The sequence below is a fragment of the Rhinoderma darwinii genome, chromosome 3 (assembly GCF_050947455.1).
Source record: "Rhinoderma darwinii isolate aRhiDar2 chromosome 3, aRhiDar2.hap1, whole genome shotgun sequence".
Classification (NCBI taxonomy): domain Eukaryota; kingdom Metazoa; phylum Chordata; class Amphibia; order Anura; family Rhinodermatidae; genus Rhinoderma; species Rhinoderma darwinii.
The window spans coordinates 427,167,141-427,188,775 of record NC_134689.1 but is presented as its reverse complement, the minus strand read 5'-3'; the positions used below and the strand labels follow the sequence as shown (position 1 = coordinate 427,188,775).

At 41.6% G+C, this 21,635-nt stretch overlaps 1 pseudogene; it reads left to right on the top strand.

Annotated features, from left to right (window-relative positions):
* The first annotated feature begins 2,238 nt into the window (after positions 1 to 2,238).
* On the top strand, positions 2,239 to 12,029 carry LOC142750712 (olfactory receptor 1496-like; annotated as a pseudogene).
* The last annotated feature ends 9,606 nt before the right edge of the window (positions 12,030 to 21,635 follow it).

Here is a 21,635-nt window from a genome sequence, read left to right as displayed (position 1 = left end):
ATCCAGAGATCACAATAAAAATGGCTGATAAAGGAGGAAACATCACAGTTATGGACACACATATGTATAAAACACAGATTTTGGGGCTTCTGTCAGATAAGGACACATACAGGAGATTGGATAGCAATCCCACCAAAGCTTTCCAAATTAATTGTAAAAAAGTGTTAGATGAAGGTTTCCAGGGGGGAATGATCCCTAAGAAGCAATATGACTATCTTTTAGTTGAGTTTCCCATTATCCCAATAATACATGCTCTTCCTGTCGGAGTGGCTAGATTCACTCCTGCAGCCTCTTGTGTCTAGGGTTCCGGGCCATTTACGGGATACAACGGATGTCCTGCGTGCGTTCAAGGACAAAGTTTGGGATCATAAATATATCTGGCTAAGCTGTGATGTGATATCATTGTATACTAGTATCCCACATGCAATAGCGACCAAAGCCCTAGAACATCATCTTTCCAAGTACAGTACATATACATTGGAGTTACAATCCTATTGTGCGGAAGTACTTGTGTTCCTCATGACACACAATTATTTCCAGTTTGACTGATTTTCTGCAATTAAAACGTGTATCAATGGGGGCAAAATTTTCCCCTTCATTGGCAAACCTTGTTATGACCTGGTGGGAGGAGTATACTATCTTCTCAACAGAAAACCCTTATATCGACTGTTTACACTGGTATGGCAGATACATTGATGACCTTCTACTGGTATGGGGGGAGGCCGATGTGTCTGCCATACCAGATTTCATTAATTATCTCAATGATAACGATTGTAACCTAAGATTCACATATCAGGTTGAGACCAACAATGTTTGTTTTTTGGACTTAGAGCTGTCAGCCATTCCAGGTGAGACTGTTCAGTCTGAAACATACCGTAATCCAATCTCAGGAAACACCATCCTCCATGCAAATAGTAGTCACCCTAGACATACCATCTCTTCCATACCCGTAGGTGAGATGTTTAGAGCTAGGAGAAATTGTAACCAAACACAAAGCTTTAATACGGAACAGGTTCAAATTTGTAAGAGGCTACAATAGAGGTTGTCAAAAGTGGACTTTAGATAGAGCAAAATTGATAGTAAGATCCAAATCTAGAGATCAATTACTCCTCAAAAATAGGAACAAAAAATCGTTTAAAGATTGTGATAAAGATACAACGAAGCCTCTTACCTAGAGGATTACGTGTCCAGGTATTCCCTGCCTTCCTGGTTGATGATGATACTTTTGTGTCCAAATGGGAAGAGGCGTGTAATATTGCATCTAAGACCTTCATGGTATTACTGGTTGGTTTAGACAGGAAGACATTGGAAACCATTGACATTGAAATCCAAACAGTGCAATTACAACTTAAAGATAAAATGAGTAGTATGGAGTTTAAGAATTTTTTCCAGTCACTTGAATCTGATATGGATAAATGGGAAAAGGAGATACAGGACACTAAAAAAGGTAAATTTCAGCGGGATCAAAATGATGTATCCTCTAATTGAGTGTATAGATGGCAGAATCCAAGATCTAGGAATGGGGAAACACCTAGAATGTCATCTGTATCATCGGGTAATTCTACATTTGAATCTAGTGATACGTCACAAGGAATGCGAACACGGAGTACTATGGACCCTAGGCACTTTAATACCGGGGTCGTCAAAGACGTAAACACGTTGGATGTCATATGGAATTACATGATTTCGGAACATCTAATAGGCATGGATCCATCCGATGGTCCAGCTAATAATTCAAGACTCAAGGTAATCAACCTGTCAGATCATATCTTGTCACCTATTGACATGGGGGTGTTGTCCAGGGGGATGACTTTTGTGCCATCCTCATACTTTGATGCCTTTACAGCGATAAAGGACCTTCACCTCTTTGCTCGGACACTTGTATTCAAGAGATGGTTCCACACAAAAGACGACAGTAATATCTTTGATACATCAGAAGAATTGGAGGCACTACGATGTCTAGTACAACTATTGGATGAACAAAACTAACCAGTAGCAGGTAGGTTCCCAGATTCCATACACAAACGCTCTACCAAATTCCCACAATTTGCAGTATGTCCACCTATTGATTTATTTGTAAAATTGGTGACACAGGAGCTGGAGCAGATTCCTGTGTCTATTCAACATGACAATATGTCTACAGCTGAACGCAAAAGCCTCAAAAAATTGAGGAAATTGCATGTTATTGTATACAAACTGCCAGACAAAGGTGGCAATGTAGTTGTTTGGCCAAGAGACATGTATGAGAGGGAGGCGTATCGGCATCTGAAAAATCCTACCTGCTCTAGAAAGTTGATCTTTAACCATCTTTCCTCCTTTAGCACAGCCTTAATGGGCATATTAAAGGAAGCCTTGGATGATAGCATCATTTCACTAAGAGAGTGTCTGACTAAACAAGAACCCACAATAGTGAGTCTTTAATTACTGCCAAAGATCCACAAGAACCCTAAAATACCACCTGGTCGCCCTATCATCTCAGGATGATTACCCCAGAATGTCAAAATTGCACTTTGGGTGCTATGTAAGCACTATGTCTTTACAGTGAGGGGGTAGAGAAAGTACATTGATGTTGATGGTCACAGGATGAAACTTCTGAAGCACTGGAGCGAGCATTTCTATTATTAACTACCAGGTTCACTCATGGATCTCCGGCGATTCACATAGAGCTCACAGTAAAATAGCACATAAAGGTGATTAAACACTGTACACACTGATACATGACTGATGAGGTACTCACAGTACTGTTCTGACCCCTCACATGAAACTTGCACTCTGGGTGCTATATGTTATATGTGCCCAGGGGCTTTAAATAGGTTTCTCCTGTGATAATACAGTGTCAAATCTGTTTTCAGATGGATCTGTGAAAAAACACTGTGAAATTGATGCTGCACTTATTTTACAATCATAGGTGGTGTTTAGGCTTATCATATCAGCAGGGGCGTAACTAGGAAAGACTGGGCCCCATAGCAAACTCTTGACAGGGGCCCTCCCCTTGGGTGCCACAAGCAGCCCCATATGGTCTCCATATTTTACTGTTCTCTGTTCACTGCTTAAGTCACTGCTTATGGGCAGTGCTAGAAGCATCCCAGCCTCTAACAAGCGTTTTAGGGTTCAAGTGGCGAAAAAATTCCAAGAGCGCTAGAGTGTGTTTTAAAGTCTATTTGACCTTTTGGGACCAAAAGTTTTGTATGGACGGATGCGGTCGGTTATGGACTTTCGCCATCACCACCGGTGGTGAAAAGTCAAAAATGACATTTTCAGGGAAGCGACCGGCGTCGTTTCTTACTCCGGAAGTTTACCACTAAAGGTCCAAGCAAGAAATATGTACAGTTTCGTGGCGGTTGTGAGGAAGAAGTACATTGGAGTGTGGAGGTCCTTGCTGGTGGACACCAGGGTGATGATCAGGAGGTTCTCACATATTGTTAAACAAAAAATCACAATGAAAAGACCAAAGAGAACAAATCTTAAACATTGACTGCCTTGAAATCCTCAGAAAGAAAAAAAATCTCTGTCACCTCCGTCAGATTCTTCTCCTGCATTTAGAACAATAACGTAGATCTCATGTTAAGTCTGATGCATAACAGTATCAGAAGAGGCATGGATGCTCATGACAAGAACATATTTTTAACTCTATACATATCACTAGTCAGACCACATATGGAATATTGTGTACAATTGTGGGCACCTGTGTATAAGAAGGACATTGCTGAACTAGAACGGGTACACAGAAGGGCGACCAAAGTAAATAAGGGAATGCGTGGATTGCAATGCTAAGAAAGGTTATCAAACCAAGGGTTATTAAATTTAGAAATAAGTCGTCGTAGGGGTGATCTCATTACATTGTACAAATATATTATTGGACAGTACAGAGATCTTTCTAATGATCCTTTTACACCTGGGCCTGTTACAAGGACAAGGGGGCATCCTCTACGTCTAGAAGAAAAAAGGTTTCACCATAACCACAGATGGGGATTCTTTCCTGTGAGAGCGGTTACACTATACAACTCTCTGTCACAAGATATAGTGATGAATGATTCATTGAGCAAGTTGATGCCTTTCTTAAAAAAAAATAATATTAGAAGTTATAGGAGTACTAGATTCTGGAGATGGGACGTTGATCCAGGGATTTCTTCTGATCGCCATATTTGGAGTTCGGTAATGGTTGAACTCGATGAACTCGTAGGATTTTTTAAGCTTATCAATTATGTAACCTTGTCACGTGAAATGAGTTGTAAAAAAAACTGAGTTTCATTATTGTATGTAAACTTCTGGCTCAACCTTTTCCGAAATTAAAAGTTTAGACTTCATATGTTGTTTTTCATTCTCATTTTTTATAATATTGAATAAAAGGGAAACAAAAATAAAATACTCCATTCTTTAAGATTATATCTCAAATGATTAATTAGACTTATTTCATATATTATGTCTGTACACCGGGGAGGCTGGAGGAGCCCTCTCTGGAATCTCCAGATATAGATAATTCCACACATGAAGATATAAAATGACCGTATTATGAAGCTTTATACACTTATTAGCCTATTCCACTGGCTGCACTCGGCACTAGTACGTGTGGGATTTCTCTTATTCTAAAGTAGAAACATTGATTGTTGTCCTCTAATATTATAGGAAATTATTTACAGGATTTTTTTATCCAGACATATGGACGTTCTACACCACACAGATAAAGCTGAGGTGACCATTCATCTGTTTCCTTGTTTTAATGTCTAAAACCATCATTCTGAAGAAAACGGACCAGAGTCTCTATTAGCAGAGAATTAATGATATAATATAAATAAAGTCATTGCTTAGTTTCTATCCCGCTGCTGTTTGTATCCGGAACTTCTGTTATTGACTTAACTCGTCTGACTACTCTCCTGTACTACTCCCCATGGTACCACATACCAAGATATGCTAATCTTCTATTAGTGTTACCTTGGCTTGACTGACTACTCGCCCGTACTACCGATTTGTCCTTCCTTACTTTACCTCTTATCCCAGCATTTCCTGGGATGTGTGGCATGAGATGACCAGCTTACAAACAAAACATTATTTTGCAATAGTCTGCCATGAGATGTCTTTGTGTAGCCACCCAATGGTTGTGATCTGTATTTCATTCTGTCAAGGGATCTGCTAAAGACATCTAAGTCCTGGGTCCCAGCTGAGCATTTCGACTCCAACCTAAGTTTTGGAAAAATGGGCTGCATACATGAAACTGTGCTAAACTGTTTCTGAATTTCACAGATATCAGACCGTTACAGCAAGGTCTTTGTTACAGGGTATTCCTCAAGTATAATCTCTAAACAGTAGTAACTGCATTACAGGATCCAGAAGTTGAAAGGAAGGTTAGAGCATAGCCATTGGTCAGAACCAAAGGTAAGATTAGATGCATTGTATGATGTCTATAATATGATTCTGATGACTCAGTTTTACCTAACAACCTTAATTAAACTGTAAATCTAAAAAAAAAAAAGTTGAGTCACATTTTAAATACATTTCTTTACTTACCTGCTATAAAAATAGCACATACAAATAACCAAACCAAGCACTGCACAGACACTGAACAAATAGGGAATGCTGGAATATTTTAGCTGTGGAGCCTGCAGAATAGTGAGTGCAGCTCTGGAGTACAGATGTTACCATTTTTATCTTGACTCAATGCATTAAAAACAGTGTCAGGAAACTTCAACTTAACTTTTTCAATTGCTTTTGTTGTGTGATATCACGCTGCGGCAAGTTATCAGGGTCAAGATAAACTTGGCTACATCTGTATAATACAAGATGCAACTCAGAATTAGTCCAGGATAAGTAATGTAATGTATGTACACTGTGACTCCACCAGCAGAATAGTGAGTGCAGCTCTAAAGTATAATACAGGATATAACTCAGGATCAGTACAGAATAAGTAATGTAATATATGTACACAGTGTCTCTACCAGCAGAATAGTGAGTGCAGCTCTGGAGTATAATACAGGATGTAACTCAGGATCAGTACAGGATAAGTAATGTAATGTATGTACACAGTGACTCCACCAGCAGAATAGTGAGTGCAGCTCTGGAGTATAATACAGGATGTAACTCAGGATCAGTACAGGATAAGTAATGTAATGTATGTACACAGTGACTCCACCAGCAGAATAGTGAGTACAGCTCTGGGGTATAATACAGGATATAACTCCGGATCAGTACAGGATAAGTAATGTAATGTATGTACACAGTGACTCCACCAGCAGAACAGTGAGTGCAGCTCTGGAGTATAATACAGGATATAACTCAGCATCAGTACAGGATAAGTAATGTAATGTATGTACACAGTGACTCCACCAGCAGAATAGTGAGTGCAGCTCTGGAGTATAATACAGGATATAATTCAGGATCAGTACAGGATACGTAATGTAATGTATGTACACAGTGACTCCACCAGCAGAATAGTGAGTGCAGCTCTAGAGTATTATATAGGATGAAACTCAGGATCAGTACATGATAAGTAATGTAATGTTTTAACTGCATCTCTGGAGACGCCGGGTTGATCTTTTGCATCTCTAGGGGTGCAGGCTTCATCTTTATTTATCTCCTGAGGTGCTAGATTCTTGTTTTGTGGATCTCTACAGGTGTAAAGCCACTTTACACACTCTGTGTGGTTAAAAATAAAAACACTAATACACCGTTGATGAAGTGGAGTGTTCTGAGTCCTCAAAGGAATTTGAAGGCATACTCACATTTTAGGGTGACCACCCCAAAATTTCACTCTGGGTGCTATCTAAGCACTATGACTTTACAGTGAGGTGGTAGAGGGGGCATAATGTAGTCTTCACTTCAGGTACACTAACAGCTCGGCGCTTCATTGATTTGGTCGTGGATCCAGTGGTATGGCCATTTTTCCAATGTGGCCCAGAAGCCGTTTTTCAACAGGGCAACGCCGGGCCGCATGTTGCGCAAGCTACTGTGAGCAGCCCGCGTGGCCTAAATGTGCTACCATAGCCTGCAGCGTCTCCGGACTTGTCTCCCATCGAGCACATCTACGACGTCATTGGTGAGCAATTGCAATGGGAGCTGCCAGCTGCTAATCTTGATGATTTGAATGGCCAAGTGCATTCAGCGTGGCACAACATTCCTCTGACAACCATTAATAACCTCATTAATACGTGTCAAGGCGTGGAAGTGCGTGGATTTTTGCACGTGTCGATCATACTCCATACTGAATAAATCAAGATGTTTGAAATATTTTGTTTTCATTTTTTATCATTTACATATCATTAACATGTCCATTCATCCTGTGATCTACACAACTCAAAAATGTTTCCTTCTTGATGTTGCAATTTTAATGTTGAGGAGTGTATATGTCCATGGCTGCGGGCCGTCAGGTTCACCGTACCCCTGACGGCCGAAGCCATGGGTCGGCGAGCGCTGGCCCCAGTCTCCTCCTCATGAGACACCAGTGCTCGCTTCCACTGACCTCGGTCAGATCCCGTAGGGTGGGCGCGCACGCTCGTGCCCGCTCTTAAAAGGGCAGCTCGCGCCCCAGACTTTAATGAACTATCAGCCCATGAGTGCCCCTTGCTTCTATGCCTGAGAATTGTTGTTGTACCCTAGTTTGTCTATGCAATTGTCTCCTAGTGTTTTCCAGTGTTCCTGTTCCTGTTACCTGTATCCCGTGCTATCCTGGTCGAGGCTGTGCTGAGCCAAAGTCATGCTGTGCTGTATACCACGCCTGTCCTGCTTCACCACGCCTGACTTCTGCCTGCTGCCTAGTCCCAGCTGAGCCTGCCTTGCTACTGTCCGAGCTGCCACAGGTACCCTATATGAACTATAGACTTTAACCTGCGCCCTGTTGGCCAGCTGCCACACTGCCAAGGCGGTACGGCTCAGTGGGTCCACGAACCCTACGTGACACACTAGCTTATTACGCTGTGTATATCAAATACACAGGTAGTTGCTAGGGAACCTATAAGTATGCCTATGCAACTGGCTATATTAAAAGATAAACCTTATGTCCTCCAATGGACTATGGGTTCTCTGCTCATACCTTGTATGGGAATTCCTGTGACACTGACAAAGGGGCCTTCCACACTCCCGCTACTGATCTCATGAGCAAAGTTTTTTTTACTCCCTACGTGGTTGCACTATTAAGGCACTACGTGCCAACAGGTTAGTATGGTTTCTTCTTTGTCAAATAGAGATTGAGGTATATCTAGCAAGTATGCTAGATGGGTGGAATCCAGACTCCATTGACTGATAAAGAGAGGGTGAGGTTAAATAAAGAAATCCTTATACATAATAAATGACTATAAATTGTTAAATTGTAGAAAAAATACACAAATCTAAGCGCCAGCAACATTCAGTTCTGTCAAATAAGCTACAATAATTTTCGATAATAATGTACCTGTAATTATCCCCCATTAAATACTACGTTATATATATTTTTTCAGATCTCTTATTGAAATTAATTAATTCAGACATTCCCAAAATCCAGCTATACATTTTATTTTTATTTTTATATTGACTAAACAAAGGAGACTCAAGAGGCAAGAGCAAAAAAAATTCCCAAGAGTTACTTTACCCGACACCTTGCTTTTTATTTTGTGTGTATATATGCAGGTCGTCCCTTTATAGATCATATTATTGGGTTTAATGGTCACACAAAATTACTGGGATGTCTGAAATTCTTATCACTTACCTCAGGGACTTTCTTCACAAGAAAACAAAGAAAAAGAAAAATGAATGTCAAGTACAAAGAAATACCTAATGTAAGTATTGTTAAGGAAATCTTTGTAAATCAACACAATGAAGACGTCTTAAGGCAATGATTCCCAACCTCTTAACGATGGGGAAACCTTGAACAATTTTTCTACTCCCAGAGCACCCTAAGGGCTTATTCACACAAACGGGTGTCAAAACAGCCGTGAAAAAGGTCAGTTTTTCTTGGCAGATTTGCATCCAAGTGGGACCCGATTTCACACATCGTTCATAGACTTGAGTCTATTGAGAGATCCCTGAAAACGGGCAAAACTAGGACAGGTCCTATTTTGTTCACGGGCCGTTCATGAGGTCCATTAAAAATAGAAGTACATTTTAATGCAGCCGTTAAAAAAACATTTGTCACACGGCTGATTATGACGTTCATGTAAATAAGACTTTACTCCCAATTCCACCTCAAAGTAGCTTGTAGGGTGTGCCCCAAACCCACTTATGTATATATGTTAAGCACCTAATATTATGTAACACAACTGTATTTGTATTAAGCTAAAGGGTTATTTTCCATAGAGCACTATATATTTTGTACAGACAGGACTCTGTAAAGGCACATTAGCGTCAGAGGTCAGTTATGGCGTGTGGCCCCATTAAGAAAAATGGAAGGAGCCTTGTCTTTAAACAAAAATAATAACTATTTATTTTTTATAATGGTAGTTGGTGAGTGATGGAGGAAAGAGACGGAAAGAGTGATGTGTGTGGGATAAGCAGGAGAGGGAGAAAGAAGTCAGTACAAAGTGCGTGGATTTGAAGAGCGGGGCGTGAATCGCTGTTGAATAGCCGGGCATGGCGAGAACTGACAGATTGTATAGCTGGGCAGAGGGAGAGATGCCAGATTGGATAGCCGGGCAGGGCGAGAGCTGCCAGATTGGATAGCCGGGCAGGGCGAGAGCTGCCAGATTGGATAGCCAGGCAGGGCGAGAGCTGCTAGATTGGATAGCCAGGCAGGGCGAGAGCTGCTAGATTGGATAGCCAGGCAGGGCGAGAGCTGCTAGATTGGATAGCCAGGCAGGGCGAGAGCTGCCAGATTGGATAGCCAGGCAGGGGGAGAGCTGCTAGATTGGATAGCCAGGCAGGACAAGAGCTGCTAAATTGGATAGCCAGGCAGGCCAGATTGGATAGCCAGGCAGGGCGAGAGCTGCTAGATTGGATAGCCAGGCAGAGCAAGAGCTGCCAGATTGGATAGCCAGGCAGGGCGAGAGCTGCTAGAATGGATAGCCAGGAAGAGCAAGAGCTGCCAGATTGGATAGCCAGGCAGGGCGAGAGCTGCTAGAATGGATAGCCAGGGAGGGCGAGAGCTGCCAGATTGGAAAGCCAGGAAGAGCAAGAGCTGCCAGATTGGATAGCCAGGCAGAGCAAGAGCTGCTAGATCGGATAGCTTGGCAGGGAGAGAGCTGCCAGTTGAGATTGCCAGGTAGGGCGCAAACTACCAAGTGACTGATCCACCAAAAAGACTTTGTATTGCTTGGCTGGATGGTGTATCGCTAGCTCAGCACTTCATATGAGAACAACGATCCCCTGCACCACATGTTTAACTTGAGACTGAACCATTAGCCAACACGATGTCCCGTTCTCACCAGTTATATCAGAAACCGCCAAGTATAGCGCCTATTTATTAGTGAAACCATCAAGATTATGTACCAAATATGATAACCATGAAGATTGTGCCTCTAATAGAGTCAAGTTCTATTCAGTATCTAATACCAGTGTCGTCTGAAGTTCTTGCTACGCATTCGTAAGCAAACAACAGCTAAAATGAAGACACAGACAGTGAACATGGGGAAGATGCTTTGTGAAAAACAGACAAAAAATTTGCTATAATAATATCTGTGTATGCTGCAGCGAGTTCTTTTTTTATATAATTTGCTGTATTTTCCCTTTATTAGTTTGTTGGGTCAGTTCTTCAATTTTAAATTGTAATATAATGACAATTAATATTCTCATAACTTTTGAATTCTATAGCATAAAATACTGTACAATCTGATTGTGCCATGCCAGCTATGAAAGAAAAAAATACTAAAAAGGGGATGTCTATGGGAGTAAAGTTTATTTCAGGATAACTACTATCTGTTCTAATAGAGAGAAAGTACTATGCACACCAGAAGGGAAATTATTTTCCAAATAATTTATTTATAGCCAGTGACAGTGCGATGTTTCAGTCAATATTGTGACCTTCCTCAGGCACTTTGTCAATGCTGGGTCCTGTTTGATGGTGCATTGGTGTGGCGGCTGACTGCCAGAGTCTCACTTTCTCTCTATTGGATCGGGTTGAGCCCCTACTTATGCACCCATTCCTAAACCTAGTGCTATCCGAACCTTGCTACAGAGATCTTATCTGTTCTACACACAGGAGAACAATCTGACGGCGGTCACTGAGTTTTTCCTTTTAGGATTTCAAGTCAGTCAAGATTTAAGAATTGTTATTGTCTGTCTTCTCCTGGTGGTTTACTGTGGGACAATATATGGAAACCTCCTGATCATCACCCTGGTGTCCATCAGTAAGAACCTCCACACTCCAATGTACTTCTTCATCTCACAACTGTCCATCAATGACATCTTATTAACTACAACTATTGTCCCCAACATGCTTCATATTCTACTGGATAACGGGGGGGGCTATTACTTTTATTAACTGTTTTACTCAGTTTTATTTTTTATGTGCCTCGGAAACATTTGAATGTCTTCTCCTCACAGTGATGTCCTATGACAGATATGTGGCCATCTGTAATCCCCTCCGTTACACCTCTATCATGACCAGTGGACATTGTGTGATATTGGCCGCCCTGTCTTGGTTGTTTGGATTTTCCATTATTTTGACTTACACCATAAAAACAGCAAAGTTAAACTTTTGTGGACCAAATATCATTGACCATTTATTCTGTGACCTTGTCCCCTTACAAGAACTCGCCTGTTCTGATACCTTCGTTGTTGATTTAGAGATTTATTTACTCAGCATTCCCATTGTAATAATTCCAACCACAATCATTGTAATATCTTATACTTATATTATTTCAGCAACACTAAGCATTCCATCCAGCATTGGTAGACAGAAAGCCTTCTCCACCTGTAGCTCCCACCTCATTGTGGTCTCCATATTTTACTGGACTATGTTCAGTGTTTATGTTGTTCCAACAAAAGGACAAACAGCCACCATGAGAAAGATCCTATCCCTGCTCTACACTGTGATTACTCCTTTCATAAACCCCATTATATACAGTCTACGGAATAAAGACATTAGGAAAGTCATAAAGAAAACACTTCATAGACGTATAATCCGGTAAATACTCCACAATGTTAAATACATCATTGAGTTTGGACTTGCACATACCGTGGGCATCAGCTCAGTTGTTAGTTTAAGAGTTTGTGATTAGTACAGAACCCAATTCATTAAATAGTGAACATAAGAATGTGATCGTCTTTTACAAGTGTTACATCCAAAATCAATATATTTGATGTATTTGAAAAAAATAAAAAATAAAAAAATGTTTATTAAAAGTTTAGGTTGATTAACTGTTTTGCTTCCCTTCCAGGGGTTTCCAAGGAATTTTTACACGTCTGAATTCAGATTTTCACAATTTTAGATGTAGCAAACTTTAGCTGGACATTTACACAACATGATGCAGCAAACTTTAACTTGACACATTACAGTTAGCGTCAGTAAATTATACAGCAGCTTTACAGTTTTAGTCTAAATTTATTGTAGTAGATTTTTTGTAGTCCGGTAACACACCAGGGCCACAAGTGGGATATTTCTAAAAACGGCAGAATCAGGGCAATAAATATTAAGTCATGCTTTTCTGTTAACACCTGCTCTGTTAGAATTAAGAAAAATAAAATAAAATTTAATTAATCTTTTATCCCTCTACTTTGTGTAGCGTCCATGGCACGGACCGTCGGGTTTACTCACTCCCTGGCAGCTGCAGCCATGGATCTGTGAGCCTTCCCAGGAAATGCCAGTGCTCACTTCCGCTCCGGTCCGCTGTGTCCTGTAGGGTGCACGCGCACGCTCGTGCTAGGCCTTAAAGGGCCAGCTTGCGCACAAATGGAATCATCATCATCAACTGCCCATGATCCCCTGGACTATACGAAAGGGTCCTGCCCTTCTGAAACTTGCCTGAGCGTTTTTAGTATTCCCATGTCAGTCTTGCAAATGGTCCCTTAGTGTTATCCTGTTCCTGTTTTTACTTGTGCCCTGTTACCTGTATCCTGTATCCCGTGCGGTGTTCTTGTTCCTGAGCCTGTTAGTGTTGGAGTCGTGTCCCACTGCATCTGCTGTTGTCTGCCAGGTCCAGTGTCATCTTCCACGTCCAGTGTGAACCGCCATGTCTGGCACAACCTGCTGCACCTGCTGTCATCTGCCACGTCTGGCGTAACCTGCTGCACCACCTCCATCCGTGCCAAAGCCTCGGCCACTGTATGGACTATTCAGGTACCCTAGTGCTGGACTTTGTATTGCTGGGGTGCGCTGTTGTTTGACCAGCTGCCCCCTCGCTACGGCGGTGCGGCCTAGTGGGTCCACATACCCACAGACCGTGACACTTTGCTTTAAATCCTGTGACATACCCAAAGGGTTTAGAACTTTCTAAATACTGTTTTCAATATTGTACAGTTTTTAAATTGGGGAGATTTATGGGGGGTTCTAATAAATAGGCCCCTCAAAGTCACTTCAAAAATAGTCCCTGAAAAAATAGGTTTTTGCAATTTTCTTGAAGATGTAAAAAAATGCTACTAATGTTATAAGCCTTCTAACGTCAAATAAAAAAAAAAAGATTTTAACATAAAGTAGTCATATAGTAAATGTGAACTAGTAACTATTTTGTGTGGTATTACTATCTGTCTTACAAGCAGATAGATTCAAACAAAAAAAAAATGCTAACATTTTGAAATTTTCTCAACATTTTTGTGTCTTCCACAATAAATACCGAATGTATCGACCAAATTTTACCTCTAACGTGAAGTGCAATGTATCCCAAGAAAATAATCACATAATCGCTTGGATAGGTAAAAGCATTCCAAAGATATTACCATATAAAGTACCACATAAAGAAAAATGAAGCTGTGTCTGCAAGACAAAAACTGGCATCGGCGCTAGAAAAATCGGGGATAGTTTTGGAGAAAATAGAGAAGAAAGTTCAGCCCGTTTTGTGATCCACCGTGGCCTAATATGTGGGTTTCTCCTTTGGGCTGGGTCCCAAAAAAGGAACCTCACAAATTTTGCCTCATTCATCCCCTGTCGTACCCTGCGGGTGGGTCGGTGAATGACAGCATTGATCCCGATTTATGTTCCCTGTCTTATACATCGTTTGAAACCGCCGTTTCGTGGGTTCAAAAATTTGGAAGGGGGTCCTTGCTAGCAAAAACTGACATCGAGTCGGCCTTTCGGTGGGACAGGTTGGGGCTGGGAGCGGAGCAACATGGGAAGTCCTGCCCTCTCTGGCTGTGGTCTAGGGGTATCGGCGGCGCTGATCAGATGGTCCGTGAGTTCTAGTACTTGGGGGGCTTATTCCGCTTATTCCAGGGTGTGGTCACGTTGGGCAGGCTGGATGCATCAAGTAGGTGTGCTGGAGGCGGATGATTCCTTGGCAACGTTGTTGTTATATTTTATTGGTTTGTCTTTTAGCGGGGGGCATTATTTTCAGTGGCGTCACTGAGAGTGGCCGCGGTGGGATTTTGGTGTAAGTTTGTGTCGGATTGTGTCGAAGTCCTTTTTGATCCGACAGGCGCTTAGGGGCTACTGTAAAGGAGGGGTTCAGTGGGATGTTAGGCGCGCCGTATCGTTCGAGTTGTTGGGGAAGTTGTGCGTCAGTCTTGGTGGAGTGTGTACTTCCCAGTATGAGGCGTGTTCCAGGTAGCATTCTCCTTGGCGTTTTTTGGGGCTTTTATAATTTCCGAGTTGGTAGCACGGAGTGGCTTGGTGGTTGGGGGTTTGCTTTTGGATGACGTTGCGGTGCTGGGAGACATTGTTTCTTGTTTGATTCGGCGGTCTAAAACGGACCAAGTAGGAAAAGGGGTAAAAGTGGTGCTGTCATGATTGGAGGGCTCCCCATGGTGCCCGGTGGGGTGTGTGGAGCGTTTTTGAATATTTGGAAGACTGGCAATGGATCTTTTTTAATACATATGAACGGCAAGTCCTTATCTAGGTTTCAGTTCATTGCGTTTTTCCGGAAGTGTTTGGTGGCCCTGGGTTTGGATGCTAGGGAGTTCTGTTCGCATTCATTCCGGATTGGGGCAGCTACAGAAGCATTTCGGTGTGGTCTAGGGGATGCAGTGATTAAGAAGATTGGGCGTTGGGAATCTGCAAGGTTCAAGGGGTATGTCCGTCCTGTTATAGTGCTTAAGAATTTTGTTTGAAGATGCTGGGAGTGTTGTGGTGGTGTTTTGTCTGGCATGGCTTGTTGGCGATTCATACATGTACTGGGGTGCACTGCGAGCCGATGTTCGACCTGATGGTCCGCAATTGGGCTTTAACAGGTCAGATATGCAGGTTCGCTGGTTAGGGCTGTGGGGTATGCTTAGGAATAGGGTGTTATCGGAGGTCCAGTTCTATGCAGGTATGGATAGGCCGCCAGATATTTTGTTGTTACACGTCGGGGGTAACGACTTGGGATTCCGCCCCTCTAGAGAGATTGTGTAGGATATCAAACTAGACCTGTTAAGGCTCTGGTCGTCTTTTCCTAATTTGATTGTGATCTGGTTGGATATCGTGGCCAGACAGGTGTGGCGGAATGCTCGGAGTGTTGAGGGGTTGAACAGGGCTAGGGCTAAAATTAACAAAGAGGTGTCACTTTTGTCCGCCCTAACGGGGGTTTTGCGGTGCGACACAAGGATCTGGAGACACTGTCCCCAGGATTTTGCCGCAGCGATGGGGTTCACCTTAGCCTGGTTGGCATATACATGTGATGTCTGGGGCTGCAGGATGGCTTAGAATTAGCCCTAAGTGTTTGGCAGGACCGCCTCCAGTAAGGCATCACTGTTGTCCATCTGTGGCGGGGAGAAGGGGTCCTTGGAGGCCAAAATTTTATGGTCAGGTGCACGAAAATGGGCCGTACATCTGAATTTAAGGTGTAATACAACGAATGGAGTCCTGGGGGGAAGGAGTCCCCCAGGAATAGTTGGATAAGTTGTATCCGGTGCCCTTAGGCCAGGTGTGGACGGCTATGGGTAAGGAGTTTTTACCTTACTTGGAGAGTAGGGGTTAAAAAATGGAGACTGCCACTAAGTTTTCCCCCAAAAATGGGGAAGATAGAACAGGGTAATATCTTCTAGGATGTTTTTTGTTGATTACCTGTCATTTTACATTTTATTTTATGTGAAGTTATTTATGAAAAAGTTATTTATGATAATATTTGTTAATAAATATGGCTGCTATGGCCTTACACCATAATGGTAGTTGAGTCTTTATTTGAGGGAAAAGGTAGGGCCATGGTTGAGATGAGGGAGCAAGCAACAGAATAATCTCCATAGAGGTACTAAGTCCCTCGTCTTCATGTTGTGTATAAATACTGGTAGCCACTGTATGACATGTCGTAGGAATTAATAATGTCTCGTATTTGGAGGAATCATTTTGATCATATGCTTTCTAGAACTTTCCTGAGAACAGGGTTGAAATTCATGCTGCAAAGTATATTGATTTTGATCAACAGAAAAATATTTATACAAGAACATGGAAATGCCGGATGTAAGTAGAGAAAAAAAATAATTGTCTCAGGTAGTTCACACTTATATTAAACAAGCCTTATGCAACAGAAACTATGAAGCAGTGCTGAATCCATAGCATCACAGTTACTAGTGGCAATTGACTTAATATTGTCCATTGGGTTCCATGGTGATGTCCGTCATTTTGACAGAAAATGTAACACTGGTGTTCTTCTTGTCAATGCGGATGGAATTTGTGATAGAGAATTGAACGCAAATATGAAAAGAGCCTAAAATTTTAAAAGCTACGTGAGAACTCCTTCAAGAGTGGATGTTACCTCGACTTTTAGTCACTCAAGTCCAAGAAACGAACACATGGGAAGGTCTGGGCCGAGTATAACATCAAGGTCACTTCTTTAGGGGGCTGTGGTGCAGATTCCATATAAAAGTATGGGAGGGGTTTCTCACACTGTGGACATTTTTTAGCTGTCTCTGAATCTTCATATCCCAGTCCCCCTTGCTAAACATCATGTAGATGTACCCAACAATGGGGGCTTACAAAACTAGACTAGACTTACATGTCTTGATTTTTGGTTGGAGATGCCCTTTAACCCTTTGAGGACCAGGTCAATTTTGGATTTGAAGAAAAAAAAACGTAATTGTTTTAATTTTTCTCTTTGCGTCCAGTGACTTATTTTTATTTTTAGGTCTACATAGCTGTAAGATGCTTTGTTTTTATCTTTGATAACTTTTTTAATGTAAATAATGCGGGGGATATTTATTTATTATTATTATTATTATTTTTACTATAAAGTACTGGCATACATCTATTTGAGCATATTAGCCTGTGACAGATAGAATACATGGAGTTGTAAGAGGATACCTAAGTAGACCAGTATCTAAGCTGTCCTTCACCTGGGGTTAGGGTTCAGTTTGCTGCCTTAGCCCTATCTTTAAGTACCCTGGTTAAGGCAAAGTGGCATGTTGGCACCCGCTCTGGCAACCAACACTCGGGAACCCCCCGCCAGTACGTCCCTGACTTAAGTATACCCTAACAACAGTCAATATGTCCAGAAAGCCCTTCTGAGATGTCTGGCCATACATAGTAGGAGTACTGACCATATCACATTGAATCCCCCTCAGTGTCTGCTGCTGTATGTCATAATCAGCATTAATCATGGCATATAAAGGTTTACATGGCAGAGATTGAAGTTTCTCTGCTCTTTGCCGATAGAGCGGGACTGCAGCTGTATATTACAGTCGTTGTCCCACTGCAAAATCAAATTAGTACTGCCACTGTGCCCGCGTGATGTAGCAACGAGTATACTCATCGTATGTCGCTAATCCTAAATCAGAAGTTTAGGATACTCCAGTCCCTATATCATATAATAGTACAGTATATTATATATTGAATCATTTTGCGTCTTCTGGGGTTTACTTATTTTTGCATTATGTTTATGTTGAATATGCAGGGGAACAATCTCACAGCGGTCACTAAGTTTTTTCTCTTAGGATTTCAAGGCAGCCAAAGTTTAAGAATTCTAATGTTCTGTCTGTTCCTTGTGTTTTACGGTGGTACATTATGTGGAAACCTTCTGATTAGAGATGAGCGAACTTATGAAAAGTTCGGTTCGGCAGGTTCGCCGAATTTCATGAAAAAGTTTGATTCATACAAACTAGTTCTGACCGAACCTGTAATACAAGAAAGCCCCTAAAAATCGTGTATAACACTGTTTAAAAGCCCTAGAAGCCCTGTATAACACTCTTAGGTCACCCATAGTTACATAGTTACATAGTTTGTACGTTTGAAAAAAGACACATGTCCATCAAGTTCAACCAAGGGATGGGAAAGAGGAAGTGGGATGGGAAAGGGGAAGTAAAAAATTTCTACACATAGCAGTTAATATTTTTTTGTTCTAGGAAATTATCTAACCCTTTTTTAAAGCCATCTCCTGTCCCTGCTGTGACCAGCTCCTGCGGTAGGCTATTCCATAGATTCACAGTTCTCACAGTAAAGAAGGCTTGTCGCCTCTGCAGGTTGAACCTTTTTTTCTCCAGACGGAGGGAGTGCCCCGATTGTTTTTTGAGGGGGTTTTACATGGAACAGGATTTCACCATATTTTTTGTATGTGCCGTTAATATATTTATATAAGTTAATCATGTCCCCCCTTAGTCGTCTTTTCTCAAGGCTAAATAGGTTTAGTTCTTTTAATCTTTCCTCATAACTTAGATTCTCCATGCCCCTTATTAGCTTTGTTGCTCTTCTTTGTATTTTTTCCAACTCCAGGGCATCCTTTCTATGAACTGGAGCCCAGAACTGGACTGCATATTCTAGATGAGGCCTCACTAATGCTTTGTAAAGTGGTAATATTACATCCCTGTCCCGCGAGTCCATGCCTCTTTTGATACACGACAATATTTTGCTGGCCTTTGAAGCAGCTGATTGACACTGCATGCTGAAATTTAGTTTATGATTTACAAGTACACCCAGATCCTTCTCAACAATTGACTCCCCCAGTGTAGCGCCCCCTAGGACATATGATGCTTGCAGGTTTTTCGTACCCAGATGCATAACTTTACATTTATCTACATTAAACTTCATTTGCCAAGTGGACGCCCAACCACTTAGTTTGTTTAAATCTGCCTGCAATTCACAAACATCTTCCATAGTCTGAACTATATTGCATAGCTTGGTGTCAACTGCAAAAATAGAAATAGTGCTATTAATCCCATCCTCTATATCATTAATAAATAAGTTGAATAATAGTGGGCCCAGCACTGAACCCTGGGGTACACCACTTATAACTGGGGACCATTCAGAGTAGGAATCATTGACCACAACCCTCTGGATACGGTCCTTGAGCCAATTCTCAATCCAATTACAAACTATACTTTCTAAACCTATAGTCCTTAATTTACCCATTAGGCGTCTATTGGGGACAGTGTCAAATGCCTTTGCAAAGTCCAAAAACACTAAATCCACAGCGGCCCCTCTGTCTAGGCTTCTGCTTACCTCTTCATAAAAACAAATCAGGTTGGTTTGACAGCTTCTGTCCTTTGTAAAACCATGCTGGCTGTCACTTATAATACTATTTATTGTCACATAATCCTGTATATAGTCCCTCAATAGCCCCTCAAACATTTTCCCCACGATGGATGTTAAGCTTACTGGTCTATAATTACCCGGTGAAGACCTAGAGCCCTTTTTGAAAATAGGCACCACATTTGCCCTGCGCCAGTCCCTTGGCACTATACCACTCATGAGAGACTCTCTAAATATTATGAAGAGGGGGACAGAAATAACTGAACTAAGCTCTTTAAGAACTCTAGGGTGTAAACCATCTGGTCCCGGGGCCTTGTGTACATTTATTTTATTTAATTTAGCTTGGACCATATCTACATTCATCCAATTCAGTATATCAACTGATATATTAACAGCACTGGCAGCGGCTACATCAGCTGCTCCTTCTTCTGTTGTATATACAGAGCGGAAGAACCCATTTAGTAACTCTGCCTTCTCTTGATCCCCTGTGACCAACTCCCCATTACCACTATCTAAGGGTCCTACATGTTCAGACCTGGGCTTTTTTGCATTTATTTGCTTGAAGAATTTTTTGGGATTTGTTTTACTATCCTTGGCCACCTGCCTTTCATTTTGTATTTTTGCTGATATTATTACATTTTTACAAATTTTATTAAGCTCTTTATATTATACAAAGGCTGCAGATGTACCCTCAGATTTGTATTTTTTAAATGCCCTTTTTTTGTCATGTATTGCCCCTTTCACAGAAGGTGTAAGCCATGTGGGGTTTAATTTTAGTCGTTTATACTTGTTACCTGTAGGAATACATTTTGCACTATAAGTAGATTTGAAAATCTCCCATTTATCATTTGTTCCATTATTTGACATTAGTTCTTCCCAGTCTATATCCTTAATTGCCGCCCTCATCCTGGGGAAATTGGCTTTCTTAAAATTAAATGTTTTTGCCTTCCCAGCCTGCGTTTGTTTTTTACAGTATAGGTAAAATGTAACTATATTATGATCACTGTTACCAAGGTTTTCACGAACATTGACATTCCCAACAAGCTCTGCATTATTAGCAATGACCAGATCCAACAGAGCTTCACCTCTAGTCGGGTCTTCCACAAACTGGCCCATAAAATTTTCCTGCAACAGGTTGAGGAAATGTCTCCCCTTTGCAGTTGAAGCCGAACCATGACACCAATTAATATCCCGATAATTAAAATCTCCCATTATCACTACAGTACCCGCCTGTGCAGCCCGCTCTATCTGTTTATATATTTGACCTTCTATCTCTTCAGTTATATTGGGGGGTCTATAGATTACACCAAAAGTAATTTTTTCAGTGTTTACTTCCCTTTGTAATTCCACCCACAAGGTTTCAACCTCCTCACAGTCTTCACCCTCTAATGTCTCATTTACACTCACCTTCATATCGCTTCTCACATACAGACATACACCACCACCTATCCTATTTGCACTGTCTTTCCGAAACAGTGTAAAACCCTGTAGATTTACAGCCCAGTCATGTGAAGAGTCCAGCCATGTTTCAGCAACACCAACTATATCTATATCTTCTTCCAGTATTAAGGCCTCCAGCTCCCCCATTTTGCTTGCTAGACTTCTGGCATTTGTGAACATACACTTTAACTTGCCTTTAAATGTTTCACTTTCACTATCAGAAATGTGATTATTTGACATTTGGGCCTTTTTATTTTCACTGCTGTTTTGTAACGAATGGATCTCCTTATCTTGTTGCCTAGTCCTCTCCCCACCGTCTGTTTCTCCCCCCACCAATATAGTCTGACCCCTCTCTAACCTAACTACCCCTTTATTTCCTACATTGGCCTCCCTCCTCAGCCCTAGTTTAAACACTCCGCCACCCCAGCTAGAATTCTCTCCCCCAGCACAGCGGACCCCCTTCCATTTAGGTGCAAATCATCTGCAGAATACAGTTTGTACCCCAATGAAAAGTCAGCCCAGTGCTCTAGGAACCCAAAGCCTTCTCCTCTACACCAAGACTTCAGCCATGCATTTAACTCCCTGAGCTCCCGCTGTCTTTCCTGTGATGCGCATGGCACAGGCAGTATTCCTGAGAATACAACCTTGGAGGTCCTTCCCTTCAGCTTGTATCCTAGTTCTTTAAAATTATTCTTAAGGCTCCTCCACCTACCATTTATTCTGTTGTTGGTACCGACATGGACCACGACAGCTGGATCATCACCAGCCC